At 49.7% G+C, this 16344-nt stretch overlaps 1 long non-coding RNA gene across 2 annotated transcripts in view; it reads right to left on the minus strand.

Annotated features, from left to right (window-relative positions):
- The window catches only part of LOC132648125 (uncharacterized), a 47242-nt gene extending 31134 nt beyond the window's left edge, over positions 1-16108 (minus strand). For both annotated transcript variants that reach the window (XR_009586511.1, XR_009586510.1), the window contains exons 1-2: positions 15994-16108; positions 13620-13749 (exon numbers count right to left, since the gene is read on the minus strand). This is a non-coding gene — a long non-coding RNA (uncharacterized LOC132648125). The remainder of the gene's footprint in view (positions 1-13619; positions 13750-15993) is intronic.
- Positions 16109-16344: the final 236 nt, after the last annotated feature.

Consider the following 16344-nt stretch of genomic DNA (forward strand, 5'->3'; position numbering starts at 1 on the left):
ACTGCAAGAGCCTGAGACAGTGGACATTGCAACAAGACCATTGCACACATGAACCCAAATCAGCTGTGACACAAGGCCTGTGCAGGGTCAAATCAGCTGAAATTCCAGCGCGGGAAAGGGTAGGCCCATGAAGGTCCATCCTTCAGTAAGAAGCTCTTGACAACTGAGGGCCACTAGGGAAGAGAAATGATCAACTTTTTGGGATGGTCTTACACCCACGCACATACTTCCAGCACTAAGTGGACTCGGTGGTTTTTTGTTTTTTTGTTTTTTTTTAATTCATATGAAGTTGTGAGGTAAAAATAGTAAGGAGATTGGGGAGGAATTGAAGGGTGAGAGACAGGAGTGAATTCGATGAAAACACGTTATACACATGTATGAAACTCTCAAATAATAAAAAACGAGAATACATGATTTGAAACAAATCACTGCAAGGAAGGGACAAGAATAAAATACACTCCAGGAAGAAAGAAATGGTATTGCCTCTGTCTGCAGATGGTGTGTCCCCCTTCACTCAAATTCCAAAAAGTCTATTTTTAAATCCTAGCACACGCATTGAGGCCAGAAAGTTCCCCTGTTGCTATATGACAAACATGCATTTACATACATTCAAACGGCATTTGTATGTATTACCAATGAACACAAGGTCACTGTTCTGATTGATTAGTGTTTTGCCAGCCTGGCACAAGCAAGAGACATTTCGGAAGAAGAAACCTCAGTTGAGAAAACACTTCCATCAGGTTGGCCTGTGGGCAAGTCTATGAGTCATTTCCTTGATTGATGAGTGAAATGGGAGGGTCCAGCCCACTGAGTTTCACACCACTCCTGAGCAGGTAGTCCTGAATTGTATATGAAAGCAAGCTGAGCAAGCCATGGGGAGCAAGCCAGCCAGCAGCACCCCTCCATGGCCTCTGCGTCAGCTCCTGCCTCCAGGTTTCTGCCTTGACTTCCTGCCAGCTTCCTTCCATGATGGACCATGATGTGAACATATAATATGAAACATGTCTTTTCCTCCCCAAATGCTTTTGGTTATGGTGTTTCTCACAGTGATAGAAACTCTAAGACAGTGAGCTTAACAATCCAATGTTTTAGCAATTATTTTTTAAAAATGGATATTCCAAGATGTCACTCTTGCAAAGGAAGAAAGCTGAAAGCTACCCAGTGCAAAACACCCAGCAGAGTGAAGGTGTCAATATCTCCCGAACTAATATACTGATTTAATGACATTCTAAGCTAAACCCCAGCAACAGTCATTGCAGAAATAGGCAAGAATATGCAGAAATTCATATGGAAAGGCAATGCAAGCTGACAGTTTGCAAGTGGAGAAAAAGTGGGAGAGGTCAGCTCCCCGGCTGTTCGAAATGTTCTCAGTGTATAACTAAAAAACTCAAAACTGTGATGCTGCATGAAGGGACACACAAGAAAGCCCAGCATCCACCCACATAAAGCACACCCAGCTGACTGGATAAAAGTGTGGGATCATCTTAGGGATGAAAAATGGCCTCTGGGCGTGTGACATTAGAGCACAGCCATAGGCAGAGTTCGAGACACAACTCAAACCTCATGCCTTGTGACAGAACATTCAGGAGGGGACACAGACATGGATGTAAAACCCCAAAGTACAAAGTTGTAAGTGAGAGGAGAATTGGGAACTAGAATTGGATGAAGAGTTCATAGATTCAATATAAACCACACAATGTACAGAAGAAGAAAACGGTGAGCTGGGCCTCCTGTAAACTGGAAAGGTTTGCTGCGCAAACGATTCCTTAAGATGGGAAACTGGGGCTGGAGAGACGGCCGAGCAGTTAAGATGGCACGCTGCTCAACAGGAAGACACAAGCTCGGTTTCCGGTGCTCATGTTGGGTGGCCCACAACCCCCTGTGGCTCCCTGCACACACACCAAGTAAAAATAAAACAGAAACTTTTAAAAAGAAAATCAAATTACAGGTGAGCTCACCTCCTGCCTCCAGCTTCCTGCCTTGAGTTCCTGCCCTGACTTCCTTCTGTGATGAACTGTGATGTGGCAGGATAAGATGAAATAAACTTTTTTTTTATTGAGACTAGTAGAAAACAGATGAAAGCTGTGACAGATACTTCAGAGATTTTATCATGACGAGGCACCATCAGCCACTGGGGAACGAAAACGACGTATCTCTTCACACTCCCCAGCACCCTGATCTCCGGAGGGTGCAAGATGGGGCTCACTTACACATCCCTGGTAGGAACATAAAGTAAGACAGCCCCTCTAGAAGCCCCTCAAGTGGTTTTGAAACAGCGCTACCCTGTGACCTAGCAACTTTGCTCCTGGACAGGCATCCTATGACTTTGCTCTTGGGCACATATCCTGGAAAAGCCTGCTTCCTTCCATGATGGAAAGCCCTACAGTAGAGACAAATTGTGACGCAGCTGATAGAGGCACCAGCTAGGCCTCCATCGTTGAAAGAAGCCGCCAAGCACAGCTGGGATGAGTCTCCAAAAATAATTACAGTGTGTGGAACAAAATATTCCAGAAGACTGGACAGTCCTGTCCCCACAGCAGATAAACCATAGACCCGGGGAGCAGAGCAGTGGCTGCAGGGGTCAGGGAAGGGGGAGAAGGAAAGTGATCCCTAGAGGGTAATGTCAGAGGTCTGGGATGAGACCTGGGAATTTGATGATTTAATGCTCTTACTTGACTGCATATGGTCAGTTTTCTAACCTCGTTTGCTGTCCTTACTTGTTAGAAGATGCTGCCATCTTTGGATACTGAGTAGAGAAGTCACGTGGGGCCTCCAGGTATTATTTTTTTACAACCGCCTATGAGTCTACAGTTACTTGATGAAGTTTTTAAAATTATAACAAGCAACGCTGTGTGCAAATACAGTTCATAAAGCAGATGCTCTCAGCTGTGAGAAGGGCCTCTGCATTGGTGTGATGTAGAAGGAACAGCGAAGGGCTGTGGAGATGGCGCAGTAGTTCAGAGCACTGGCTGGTCTTGCAGAGCACTGTGGTTCAGTGTTCACAACTTAATCCAGTTCCAGGAGGATGTGATGCCCCCACCTGGCTTCTGCAGGTACTGCACATGTATGATGCATATAAGTAAACGCAGGCAAGCGCCTAGACGCACACATTAACACTACACAAAGGAGCGTGGTTACCACGGGGTTACCACGGGGTTACCACCGGGAAGCTGGGTCTGAAAGGCAGCTTTGGCGAACTATGACTCGGACCTGGGTTTACGACTCCTGTGTCATCAATGAAAGGCCTCCCAATTTAAACAGCTTCTCAAATCTTCCAACCCCGTTTCTCCCACAGTTCCTGTACTTGCTGACAATGCTTCTCCATCATTGCCCTTTGTGGGTCCCAAGAGAACAAGGGGACATAGTTTGAGCCTGCTTTTCTGCTGTGCTTGTCTGCCAACTACCACCCCATGATGGCCTGGCCACATGTGTGTGTTTCCTACGGGGTCTCCTGTCTGCAGAAGCTGCTTTGCAGATGGAGCCAGCTCAGCGAGTGGCTGAGAAGCAGGCAGAGAGGACCAGTCCGGCCACTGGTGGAGTGGCTGGACCCGTGTGGCCCCGCGCCTTGCATCATCCCTGCTCACAGCAAAGCTCTCTGCACTCGTACTCTGCCCAGCTGTCAAGTTTCAGCCGCTGGGTTTCTTCCTGGTCTAAAGAAGATTTATTCCCTTTGGCTGAGCAGTTAGCTTGTTCTTATCTGCATGCAAAGTGTTCACAGGAATGGAGGCTGAAGACAAACAGCCCGGGAGAAGAGCATACTGCACATCACCCAGACAGGGCTGGAGTTCTGATGCGCTGTGGCTCACTTTTGTCTGCAGCAGCGGCTCCCTATCCGCTTAGGGCCAACTTCTCCCGGGAATAATGCCCACACTTGCTGCTCAGCCCTTGGCCCCTGAAGGAACCCTGGGTTGCTTTGGGGCCTCCCAGGTCATAACTATAGCCAGAGTCTAGTCACATGGCAGGAAGGTCTCCAAGCTACTTCTCACTTGGAGAGAAAACACGCATTTGAATTTGCTCTCATTCTTGGCACATGCTGCTTCCATGCTGGATAAGAATTGCTTGTGCCTTGTCAACCTTCCCCAGAACACGACTCAAGCAACGACCTCTGTCCTCCTTCTTTACCACCCAGGCTTTCAAGAAAAGGTTTGGTCTGCCAAAATAGCCCTGCATGGTTGGGGCCAGATGGATGCGGTGACTTCCAACCTAGGCCATGGCAGATCCCTCATCATGGGCTTCTGAAATCTAAACTCTGGAGCTAGATCACGGTGCAGTGATAGCCACTCGCCTAACATGTGTGAGGCCCTGGGTTCAAGCCCCGAAAGGTTGTGAGCCTCCAGCAGGGTAACTGTACAGAAGCCATGCCAGATGGCCCTGTCAGCTCTTCTGGGGGAAAGACACAATTAGAGCCTGAGTCTGGAGCCTGTGTGTGCATGCAGAGAGAAAGACAGACAGACAGACAGAGACAGAGAGACAGAGAGAGACAGAGACAAAGATAGAAAGACAGAGATAGACAGATACAGAAACACACACACATAAACAGAGAGAGAGAACACACACACACACACACACACACACACACACACACACACACAGACTAGTAAGAGCTCTGACCATTATCTTTCTGACCTCAAGCCAGAGCTGCCTTGATCAGAGGCCATTCCCACTGCGTGAGGACCTGAGACGCTTTGTTAGGGCTGGGAGGGTTCTTTCCAGCATGAGTCACTGTCCGCCTCTCTTCCTTAATTAGTGCTTGGGGACTTGCTGTTGTAACTCTGGTGAAGTCCACAGAAATTAATCAAAGGATGTCTTAGACCTGAAATACATCGAGAACTGCCATCCGGCCAGATCCGAAGGCACTGAGACCTGCGTGGCCCAGCGACCCTCTAGAAATTGAATTTCAGCCTCCCACATGCTCAACACTCCCTGCCCTGGCACTTCCTTCCTCAGTGTTTGTTTTCTGGAAGGTTTTTTACTTGTTTTTCTGACTATGGCAATTTCTCAATCCACTACATACCACAATCCTCAATAAAAACGGTTCTCATGGAACCCCGGTCCCGAGGGCTTGGCCAAGTACCGCTTCTTGGATGTGGTCCCTGTGTGTCTGCATACTCTGGGATGCAAAGCAAATGGGGAGGCTCCATCCACACTCAGACAAGCCTGCTGGCCTCCAGAGGATCGGCCGGTCTCACAGGTGCCAGAGCTAGAGACTGGTCTGGGAGTGCCTAGCAAGAAGGTTCTGTGGAGCCTGTTACCCCACCCCCGTGCTCAAGAGGCTGAACGTAGAGTAGAACACAAGTAGGACCACATCCAGAACATGCAAGAGGACAACTGTAGCACCCAAGCCTAGGAAGCTGCCCCATCACCTACAGCAGGCCACCCTTCACGTGCAGTGCCCTGAGCGGCAGGCCACTCACAGCAGCTGACACAGAGAGCCCCACCCCACACACAGCACACAACCCAGGCACTAGCCTGATTGCCGTAGTGTCCAGACTAGGCTGTCCGGAAGTGCTTCTCCCACCAGACTGAGGAACCCTCCAGGTCAGCACCACTCTATCCCTTCCACCCCAGCATCCTCAGCTGCAACAGATCACAGACCTAGCACCACCAGAGCAGCAGGCGCAAGGCACACATACTGGTTTATCCTGCAGGAGCGATGTCTCAACCATGATGCGTTTTCTCTATCCTGCAGATTCCAGTGGAGCCAAGGGAAGGTGTGAGACAGTGACAAGAAAGGGAGGGGCTCCTGTGGAGCCCCAGGGGAGGGCCAGGAAGGGAGAGTCCAGCCAAAAGGACCTTCCCCCTCAGCGTCGCTAAGATAAGTCCATGTGGCCTTAGGACCCCCCATGAGCCTACACTATCTTCATGGCTTGGCTCTGAAAAGTGGTGAGCTTTCTGAAGTCTTAGAAGGGCTCTCTTAGCTGTGGGATCGCCCCGTGAACACACCACACACAGGGCTTGCTAAACTCCATCATTAAGGAAAAGGAAGGGTGTTAGTGACTGCGTTGAACAAGATGCCTAGATGGAAATGACAGCCGCTCATGTATGGGGTCGCTTTGGGCAAATAGGTGGCTGCTTGCTGGGGTGCTGTTTACTACAGGGACTTTCGCAAAAGAATAAACAAACCCTGTGTAGGGAAGGGGACACCAGCTCTTACCATTAGGGTCATTAGTGGCGTAGACATGGTCGTGAGGTAGGTGGTTATGTCCTAGAAGTGCTCTGGTGACAGGCACAAGGCAGACTGGGCTTCCGGAGCAGGGGCAGACAGGGGGAGCCCCTGGCTGAGATCCTGCTCTTACCCTTGCAGGCCGGTGGGAAACCTAGATTCGTGGAACTCACGAATCTTGCTATGCTTTCTGCTCTCTGTACTCTGTCCTGGGCTTGCTGATATTTTCTAATTTAAAAGCTTGTAATCTGAAGTCCTTTTCTGATTTTTTATTACATGTGTGTTTGGTGCACATGGATATAGGGCAGAGGAGAATGTCAGATGTCTCCTTTTATCACTCTCCATATTATTCCCTTGAGATGGGATCTGTCTGCACTCAGAGTTCTGCTTTCTCAGGCCGGCAGCCAGCAAGCCCCAATGACCATGGTACCATTATACCAGCACTCAGTCACTTGTAAAGTCATTTTCTTGACAAGTTCAGGTCACTCTGATGACCCACCACATAGTACGGGTTTCCCAATGGTCTTTGCCCAAACTCTGAGCTTCTCTTCAGCAGAGAACATGTTTCCCACCCAGGTATGTGGGAAGTGTCTGGAGACAGTTTGGTTGTCTCCGTGGGCGAAGCCAGGGGCTGCTGCTGATCTGCCTGCAATGTTTGGCACACATCTCATTTATTTAAGTGCATGGACCCCTGATCCAACCAGGGCATCGACTTAGGTTGAGAATGGAGAGATCTTCAGGGTCTGAGCCCAGCTATCTCGGAACCTTTCCAGAGGGAGTGAGCGGAAATGAACGGACAAAGGGCAGGAGCAGAGAAGCTGAGTTCAGTCTCTGCCTCATTCTTCTTGCTGTGAAGAGACACCATGCCCAAGGCCACTCTGAAAAAGCATTTCGTTGGGGCTTGCTTATCGTTTCAGAGGGTTAGTCCATGATCACCATGGTGAAAGCATCGTGGCTTTGCAGCGTGCGGGTGCTGGAGCAGCAGCTGAGCGCTCTAGATCCGCAGGCCGCAGGCACAGAGCCACTGTGCCTGGCACAGGCTTTTGAAACCTCAAAGCCCACCCCTCATGGGGGCACACTTTCTCCAAGGCCACACCTACTCCATCAAGGCCACTCATTCTAATCCTTCTCAAACAGTTCGCCAACTGCGGATGAAGCATGTAAATATATGAACCTATGGGGGGCATTCTCGTTCAAACCACCTCGCACATCTCCTAAGGCCTAAGTCAAAACAAGCGCCGAAGTAGACTCAGCAGACACTTAGAGAAAATGAACTAGGAAGAGAGCAGCTCTCATGCTGCTAGTAAATGAGGACAATTAAAAAAAAAGTCAACAAAAAAGAAAACCAAGGCCAGAGCTGCGCACAGCCACCCTGACCACACTACGAGAGACATGCGTCAGTCATGAACACACTGACAAGATGCCCTTTCGTTCCACATTAAAGTCACATTCCTGGGTAACAAACAGAGCAAGGAGCAGACGAAGCCTGTGGTTAAAACATGCTTTAGGTTGGAAGATTAAAAAGTTATACACCAAGATGAAGTTTTGGTCATAGCCCTGAGCAAAAGGATTTCCAGGGCTTCTAGTGCCTTCTTCAGCAAAACAAATAACTTAAAAAAGGAAGAAAGAAAAGAAAATGATCCAATAAAGTCTACCATCTATGAGCTGAAGAAGGTCTAAGGAGCCCGAACCAGATGAAAACTGTAATTGAAGTAGAGGAAGAGCCTTCAAACATAAAGGGAGTTCAGGCAGCCGCTGCAGCCAAGAGCTGCAAACAAAATAAATTAGGGTATTTGGGGCTAACCTTGAATGGCTTTCCAAACAGCAGCTCTGCTGACACTTAACCTGATCACGCCTGGGGCGAGGGGCACGCGCTCCCCACCTTGCAGGCTGCTCAGCCGCACTTCTGGCTCCACTGTCCAGGGACAAAAAGCTATCTCCAGAGCCCGTTCACATCCCTGGGCAGAAAAACGTGTTCTCTGCTGAAGACAAGCTCTGAGTTTGAGCAAAGCTGAGGAAACCCATCCTATGTGGGGGTCATCAGAAGAGCTGACCTTGTCAAGGAAATGGTGTCCCAACGATGTGGTTCTTGATTGTTCTGTTTTTGAGACACTGTTTTTTTTTTTTTTTTTTGTTTGTTTGTTTGTTTATAGTCCAGCCTGGCCTGGAATATGCAGTCCTCCTGCCTCAGTCTTCTGAGTGTTGGGATCATAGGTGCAGGCCACCACATTCTGCTCATGTTTAGACATCCTTTGAGATATGTCTTATGTGGTCAGAAAGCTTGGGAAAGACTTCGGGGGCTGGGGAGTTGGCTCAGTGGGTAAGAGCTTTGCTGAGCAAGCATGAAGACCTGAGTTCAGATCTTCACACAGCTGAAAAGCAAAGCATGGCTGTGTGCCTGTAGCTGTCCTGCTGGGATTGGGGTACAGACAAAAGGATCCCTGGGACTTGCTGCTGCCTGTGTGGCTGAAAAACCCAGACCTCTAGGTTCAGAGAGAGAGAGAGATCTGTCTCTCCTAATCACTTGGCCTGGGAAGGGCCCACTGCTCCCTCTCAAAACTTTGGTGACCCCAGCACCTGAACAGCCTGCTACCTCTGCCTTGCACGACAGCACTCCCCCCAGACCAGACCAGTGCAGGCCACCAGGCAATGGGAGTCAAATCCTGAAGGTGTCTGCTAAGGGCCTGGAAAGGAACAGAGAATGGCCTGGAAGAAACTGCCCCTGGGTCTTCCGTGGTCTTGTGAGTAACCCCAATGGAGTCATTGGCTCCCCAAGGCACACTGTGGAGATCAGACTCTGGTCCGTTGATAGTCCCCTACCTGGGATGCATAGATGTTTGTGGAGATTCTGCTAGGAAAGTCACACACTTTTACCACCTGAACATGGACAGAGAAAGCCAAAGACGGGTTTGAGGTGGAAAGTAGCCCCTGCAATGGGTGATCAACCTGCAACTGTGAGGGGAGAGCATTTGCAGGACAGTCCCACTGTCACTGCCTTTCCCATGTGGTCTGGGATGGTGACTGTGTGCTCTCTGAGATGCTGTCATGTGCAAGCAAGGCTGCGCTACCTGGGAAGACTCCCAAGGCAGCCATCTTCTTCTGTTGGCATAGAGTGGTGCACAGCTTTGATGAGTGGGGTCTTCTTTGTGAGTGTTGCTGATAGATTAAAGTACACATCGCAGTCCCTAAAAACAGCACTTATGGGACTAGATAATAATTAGGCTATGGCAATGGTGGCAATGGTGGCTATGTTGTATGGCTGTTTTGTGGACGGTAAGTTATGCTCAAGAGCCCTTCCAGGAAGACCTGCCCATTGTAAGTGAGGAGTTACAATAGGAAAAGGACATTAACTTGCCAGCCTTTAATGAGCACCTGACTTGACAGGGAGAGTATTGAGGAAAGAGTAGCATGAGATGGAAGGATGGCAGGGAAGTGTTGGAGCATTTCCTGCACTGACAGGAAGGGAAGGGAGAGAGCGTCCAGGTTAGAGCCCTTCCTGGGATCCAAAACTGTGGAACCTGTGGAAAGAGTCAGGCATCAAGGAGGAGAAGATATGATAGAAGACACCTCTTGGGGCCAGTTAATGCAGAAGGGACAATCCATGGCTCAGCATTCAGAGTTCGGATGTGGGAAGTTAAGACAGCCAGGGAGCACTATGCCCTGGTCTGCTGGACTTGGGACTTGCCTTGGTCCAAGAAGAAAATGGTCAGAACCACAGGTATCAGTTTGTGACAAGAGATGGCAGAGGTGGGAAACCATAGGACCCTTGGCCAGTAGGAATCCCAGAGCTCTGAGCACCTGCACTTGTGCTTTCCAAGTAGCAGGAAGTTTCTGCAGCTCTGGGAAGGAGACCAACCCACGGTGTTCACTCCTTCTCGCTGGGCCCCCACCACTGAAGGTTCGCTACCACACTGAAGGCAGATAACTCCTCCTAAGCCTGCCTGAGCCTCCATTCTGGCTCCTCCTGGAAGCAGCTATTCTCCAGTCTAAAGAAGATGTGAAAGAACCAGCCACAGCTCATCTCATGAGGCTGTGGCACATGAGGGCACATGTACTGTGAAGTGGAGAAATAATGTAACTACTTATCCCTCGTTGGGATAAGGGCTACAGAGCCTAGGGTAACACAAGGGAAATCGGTAGCTGATAAGCCAGCTCATATGAGCCACTAAAGGCACTCCCTTGTCACCAGCTGAGGTTCCCATGATTACCAAGGACAGGAAGGCAATGAGGGAAGGAGGAGGTTTGCTATGAGAACTGGGCATTAGAGAGGCAGTGTTAGTTGTCAAATTTGCCTAGCCAGATAGTACCGCATTGACTGGAAAGTAAGACAGGGGCTGGTTCAACAGTGGCATTGGGAAGGTTATGGGGTGTCTGTGGCCTTGTGAGCTGTGCTGGGGCTGGTCTTTATGAGCTCTCTAAGATCTGAACAACTTTGACTAGCATGTAAGTTGCCTCTATAAAGTGCAATGTCAATCAAGTGAGGTAAGGGAAGGGCGGGACAGACAAAGAAGGCTGCCCAGCTCACTCAAAGACAAACGTGGTAAAATTGTGTCAGGGTGGAGTTCCCAGAGGGTGAAAAATGAACAGAAAGCCAAACACTGTGCTAGTGGGCTTCTGGAAGGCCCTAAAGCCTGAGCAACAGTTGATAGAAGGGATTAAACCTGTTTTAGGGATGAACAATCAATTATCCCTCCCTCTACCACACACGATGTAAACTACACTGGGAATAAAGTCCGTCTGCCTAAACCAGGACCCTTCCGGCAGCCAGGTGAGGCTCATGGAAATGCAAGGGCCACAGTGTTAATCTGGATCCTGTCCGAACAGGGATCTGGCTTCAGCAGGAGACACAGCAGGTATAGAGCCAGAACTTCCGAGACCAGCAGGAGCGCAAAGATGCGCAGAGGCCCCACACGTACAGCAGGACACCAGGAGAGTGGGACAGATGGTTCTTGGAAAGTGAGGGTGGTTCACGGAGGACTAAGCAGAATAATGTCTTCCATCCTTCTGTTGCATTCAACATTGTTCTTTGACAAAACGACTCAGACAATAGTGAGACCATTTCATGCTGTTTGGGGCCTTGCTAACTCTGCAGTTCCTAGGCCTCCCTGGCACTTACTTGGAGTGGATGGCTGTGGGCTGCTAGCACTCCTGCCTACCCTCTTTAAAGGGGTTCATTACATCATGCTAGCTAGCCCAGAGTGTCACACCGAACGCGCGGGACATGTTCCTGGAGGCAGGAAAGGGGTGTGCTGTGGACCTGATTCACAGTACCATGCAACTGGGAATTCAGCAGCTGTCTGGAGACTGGAGACCCTTGGGTGCTGCATGGCTTGGCCCAAGAACAAACGTGTCAGAGCCACAGGAACCAGCCAGCTATGTCACTCTTGGTTCAGAGATGACAGATGTGGGAAATCACAGGACCCTTGGCCAGGAGGAATCCCAGCACTCTGAGCACCTGGACTGGTGGCTCCTGAGGAGCAGGACGTCCCTGCAGCTCTAGGAAGGGAGCAGGCCACGGTGTGCAATCGTTCTCTCTGGGCCCCCACCACTGAAGGTCTTTTCCCACACTGATGGTAGGAGCTTCGTCCCGAGCCTGTCTGACCTTCCATTCTGATTCCGCTTGGATACCGCTACACTCACCACTATACCACCAACACACACCACTGGCTCCTCCTCTTAAGCACAGGTGCTTCTCAGTCTAGTGCTAACACCTGCAGAGGACAGTCATACAGAGACAGAAGAGAAGACACTTGGCAAGGAGGCCCCATCTGAGGTCAGAGCCATCTGCTGCAGCCACACTAACTCACCAGTGTGGGGCAGCAGAGTTTCTGGGAGCTCAGGGTTAGGAGGAAGAAGCCTCCATTATGCAGCAAGATCCCAAGTTGCGAGGGGGAACAACAGAATCCAAAATATGAAAGTGTGCAGTGGAGTTACACACCGAGAAAGGTGGCCCAGGGTTCTTGAGATACAGGCCGGAGGAGAAGCCAGAGGGCCAGAGTCACAGAGATGATATGCAAACATTTAGCATTTGGGCAGGTTAGATGACACCAGGGAATGTTTGCAGTGAAACCCATGATGCGACTGGTCTGTGAGATTCAGGGAGTCAAGAGAGAGGCACGGCTGTGCTCAACAAGGCTTCAGACTTGTCAAAGAGTCTTAAAGTGCAGGGGTGGGTTCTTACGGCCCGGCTCTCCTGCTTTCTGTCGGGATGTTTTGGGGACCGATTCCCAGCCTTGGAATGTTGAAAGGACAGTAACACTTGGACCTGCCAGGTGCAACTGTTGTGAGGAGCGCATGCGCGCATCGAGTTACTGTTTCCTGTAATTAAATTGTTATGTCTCTCTAAATGCAGGAACTTCTGCATCTGAGCTGAGGCCTTCAGGCAGTTCACTGGCCTTGTGCGCTGTGAGGCATGTGCAGGGCTGCGAGTGCATGCTGTGATCAGCACCGAGGCGGCAGCGAGGCCCTGCCCCACCACAGTGAGCACTGCTGATATTATGCACGTCAGCTTTGAGTTACTTTTTGGTCACTGCACGCTGAGGAAACCATATATTGTTGCCAGTTTTTTCAGGACCCCCATTCTGTATCTGACTCTGCTTTAAGAAACTGGTTGGTATAAGGCAACACGTTGAGCCTTTTGCTACATCCCCGAAACTGCAGGCACTGCAACTTTTTCACACATAATTGCATTTTTTAATAAAAATTTAAAATGTATGAGGTACAGAGTTTTCCAAATTGGAGAATTGAAGATACAAAGCCTGTCTGTGCTGTCTGGAAGAAACCAGAGGCCAGACTAGATTCCGTCCTTGAACCCCTGGATAGAAGTGCCAATATCAGGGTCAGGATGGAGTGCAGAGAATTGTGGGAATCTCCAGGTCCACCTCTGTCATCTCTCTCTCTGTCCCCGTGCTTCATAGTACCATAGCAGGGACAGCAAGCCCACACACCTGTGCCTGGCCCGAGCCTCAGCCTTTTTCCCCAGCACTCACACGGCCAGAATTTGAAGGAGAGTGATGGGAGCAGCAAAAGCTGCAAAGAAGACAGGTTGGCCTAGGTGACAATCAAGGAATGGCAACTGGCGGGGAGGGCCCACCTACAGGGGTTTGGGGCTCAGAGTAGAGACACAGGAACCTCTTCCTGGGCTCAGGAGCCTCACTCCCCAGTCTCCTGAGTCCCGGAGATAGTTTTCAACCTCCACGTTCTCCTCAACAAAAAGCTCATGGCACAGGGTAAAAGAGATCATCCTGCGAACAAAAGCAACTGAACCAAGGAGTGTGGGACGATTGTGACTGCGTAATGTCCTTCTCCCCAATCCATGGGATCGAAATGCAGGCAGGGGACCGTTTGTTCATTTGTATTTTAGTTGGGGTCCTCTGTGGGTGAGCTTTTGCACCCCTGCTCCCTGATGTTCTTTTGTAGTACAGTGAAATAATACCCTTGACTGTCCTGGACTCACCTTGTAGACCAGGCTGGCCTCCGCCTCCCAGAGTGCTGGGATCACAGGTGTGCGCCACCTCGCCTGGCTTGAGATGTTGTTCTCATTCATGCTTTGGGGCACTGTCATTTTCAATCTCTGCTCTTTCCACCTGTTATAAAATTATTATTATTATTATTATCCTATTTCCTCCTCCTTCTTTTTCCTCCTTCCTTCCTCCTTTTCTTCTCTCTTCTTCTTTGGCTTATTCAATATTGTGAAATAGGATTTTTCTACTGTGAAGTCCTTCAGCGTATCTGCTGGAACTTCCTGCAGGGGCTGGGGTGTTTACTCAAGAGTCTGGCAGGCTGTGTTTTGAGCGTTTTGTTCCTCATTCTTAGACTTCCCTCTGTGGTGTCATAGTTTTCTTTTCTATACTGTTTTTGTCCATTTTGAGGATTAATTAAGGTTTAAAATTCTGTGACGTCCAGTCTTGTCTTTTTGTGTGTTTTGGATCATGGCCTAAACATTGGGATTTATGTCCTATTAATAAATGAAATAATTTATCCCAAACCATCTCTCGGTACTCAGTTTTTAATATGTCCTCTGTTATATATTTGGTTTTTAGAGTTGGTTTGGAAATGTGTTTTTAAGATAAATCACTCCTTCCACCAAGATTTAAGAACTATCAGCTTATCATTTTCCCATCATTTTAGTATGATTTGATCTACCTTCTATTCTCCATTTTGCATGCCTGGGTTTCTCTTTATTAAAATAAAGCAAGGGTATCAGGGAGACAGCTTTGTTGGTGAGGTTTTTGCCATGCAAGCATGAGGACCTCAATCTGACCCCCCCCCAAACTCACCCAAAAGTAGCCCTGCATGGCAGTGCCCACTTGGTATCCCAGAGCTAGAGAATGGGGACAGTGCTGGCCAGTGCCAGCCTACGCAGTGAGCCCTAGGGAGAGATACTGAATTAAAAAGCTAGGTGGACAACACCCAAGAAACCACACCTGACATGGACCCATGGCCTCCAAATACATCCACAAAAAAACTAACTGAAATAAGGAGAGTTAGCTGGTTTCAACTGATCTGGTTTGGAAGATGAAACTTCTGAATCTGCCCATAACATGAATTTCCCCCCGGAACTCCTGAACATTTCATTATTTTTTTGTTTTGTTTCAGCATCTATATTTTCAGGTTTTCCTTCCTTGGTGTGTGTAGTGTTCAAGTTGCTGAATTTCCCATTTAACATGAAATTTTGACTTCAGTCCCCCATAGTGAGCCTTGGGGTTTGCAGAGGACATTCTTCCGAGGTCTATCCATCTCCGTCACCGTGCGAGTGCGAGCTTGCAACCCAACGCTCCCAGCCTCACTGGAGGTGAGCCTGTCCCCCTTTTCTGAATGAGGGGCTGAACCGTAGTTAACACTGTGAGGTTTGTCTCCCCGGTGAGTCTCCAAAACCACAAGGGAGTTGTGATCATACAGGCTGGCAAACTGTTTCCAGTGACCAGCACGTTCACCCCAGTAACAACTGTTCGGTGTCTCCAACAGTGACTACAAAGCGTGTCATCTGGCTTAATCGGCAAAGCAGCCCTCAGAATTTAGTGTTCCGTCAGTCCCATTTTACAGGAGAAACATGGGCGATTACTGGCCTCCAGTCAGTGGGAGAGCTGAGCTATGACCCAGGCAAACATTAGTTCTAGCCCTGACTGTTGGAGTCTGTGGAGTGAGTGGAGCTCTCAAAGGTCTGTGTAGCTTGCAGGCTACGCAGGAGTTCTGGGAGCGACAGGCAGTTATAGTCTCTCCCCACGAGAGTGGAAAGACACAGGACATAGGCTATTCATCCTTAAGAGTGTGTGAAGGAAGAGAAAGAGGAGGAGGAGCTGGGTGAGGAGGGGGATGAAGAGCCCCCCCCCAAACAAGGATGTGGTGAGGAGGGAGGCCTGAGGAGGCTGGGCACTTCCGGGCATCTCCAGCAGCTAGACAGCAGTGAGCAAGCCCTCCTACAGGTGCACTGACAGAGCCTTCGGAGCTCTACTTGTTTACCTAGGTGAACGGCCTCGAAATCACAGCAGTGTCAGGACACCATGTGCTCCACCCCAGCTGTCCCTGCCTAACCTCCCACTCAGCCACGCACTCCCAGCTCCTTCCTCCACCACGCTCACCAAAGTCCCACGCACAGGCGTGTTCCTCCCCGGACGTCCACGTGCAAACCTCATCCCCTTCTGCAGGTTATCTTCCAAATCTCGTCTCCCACAGGGGCCTAGCTTCCCTCCCTGTCCACATGCCACCCACAGCTGCCCCTGCTGCCTGTTCCCTCCTCCTGCCCCTCACCTTCCTGCCCCTCACCCTCCTGCCCCTCACCCTCCTGCCCCTCACCCTCCTGCCCCTCACCCTCCTGCCATGTAGCACACCTGGGGCTCACTGGTACTCCTTGCCATTTGTTCCCAGAACATAAACTCTCTCTCAGGACAGGGAGCTGGTCTGCTTCATTGTCCTCAAGGATTGTCCCAAGAGTCTGGAATGAAGTTTGGCTCATGGTGTGCACACAGTAAATATTTGGTGAATGAATGGGTGAGGAGGTCACAGGCAGAGCTGCCTGCTGGGAAAGAGTGCAAAGGAGGGGGAGAAAGCAGGGCAACCTAGTGGTCAGTGCTGGAGATTTAGTTCTGGAGGGTAGGGAAAAGGCCTCTGCTCTGGCCTCTGACCTTTGGCCTGAGTGTGTACCTCCCCAGTTGCCTCCCACCCAAAGGAAAGGAAGCCAG

Source organism: Meriones unguiculatus, chromosome 15, assembly GCF_030254825.1.
Source record: "Meriones unguiculatus strain TT.TT164.6M chromosome 15, Bangor_MerUng_6.1, whole genome shotgun sequence".
Taxonomy (NCBI): Eukaryota; Metazoa; Chordata; class Mammalia; order Rodentia; family Muridae; genus Meriones; species Meriones unguiculatus.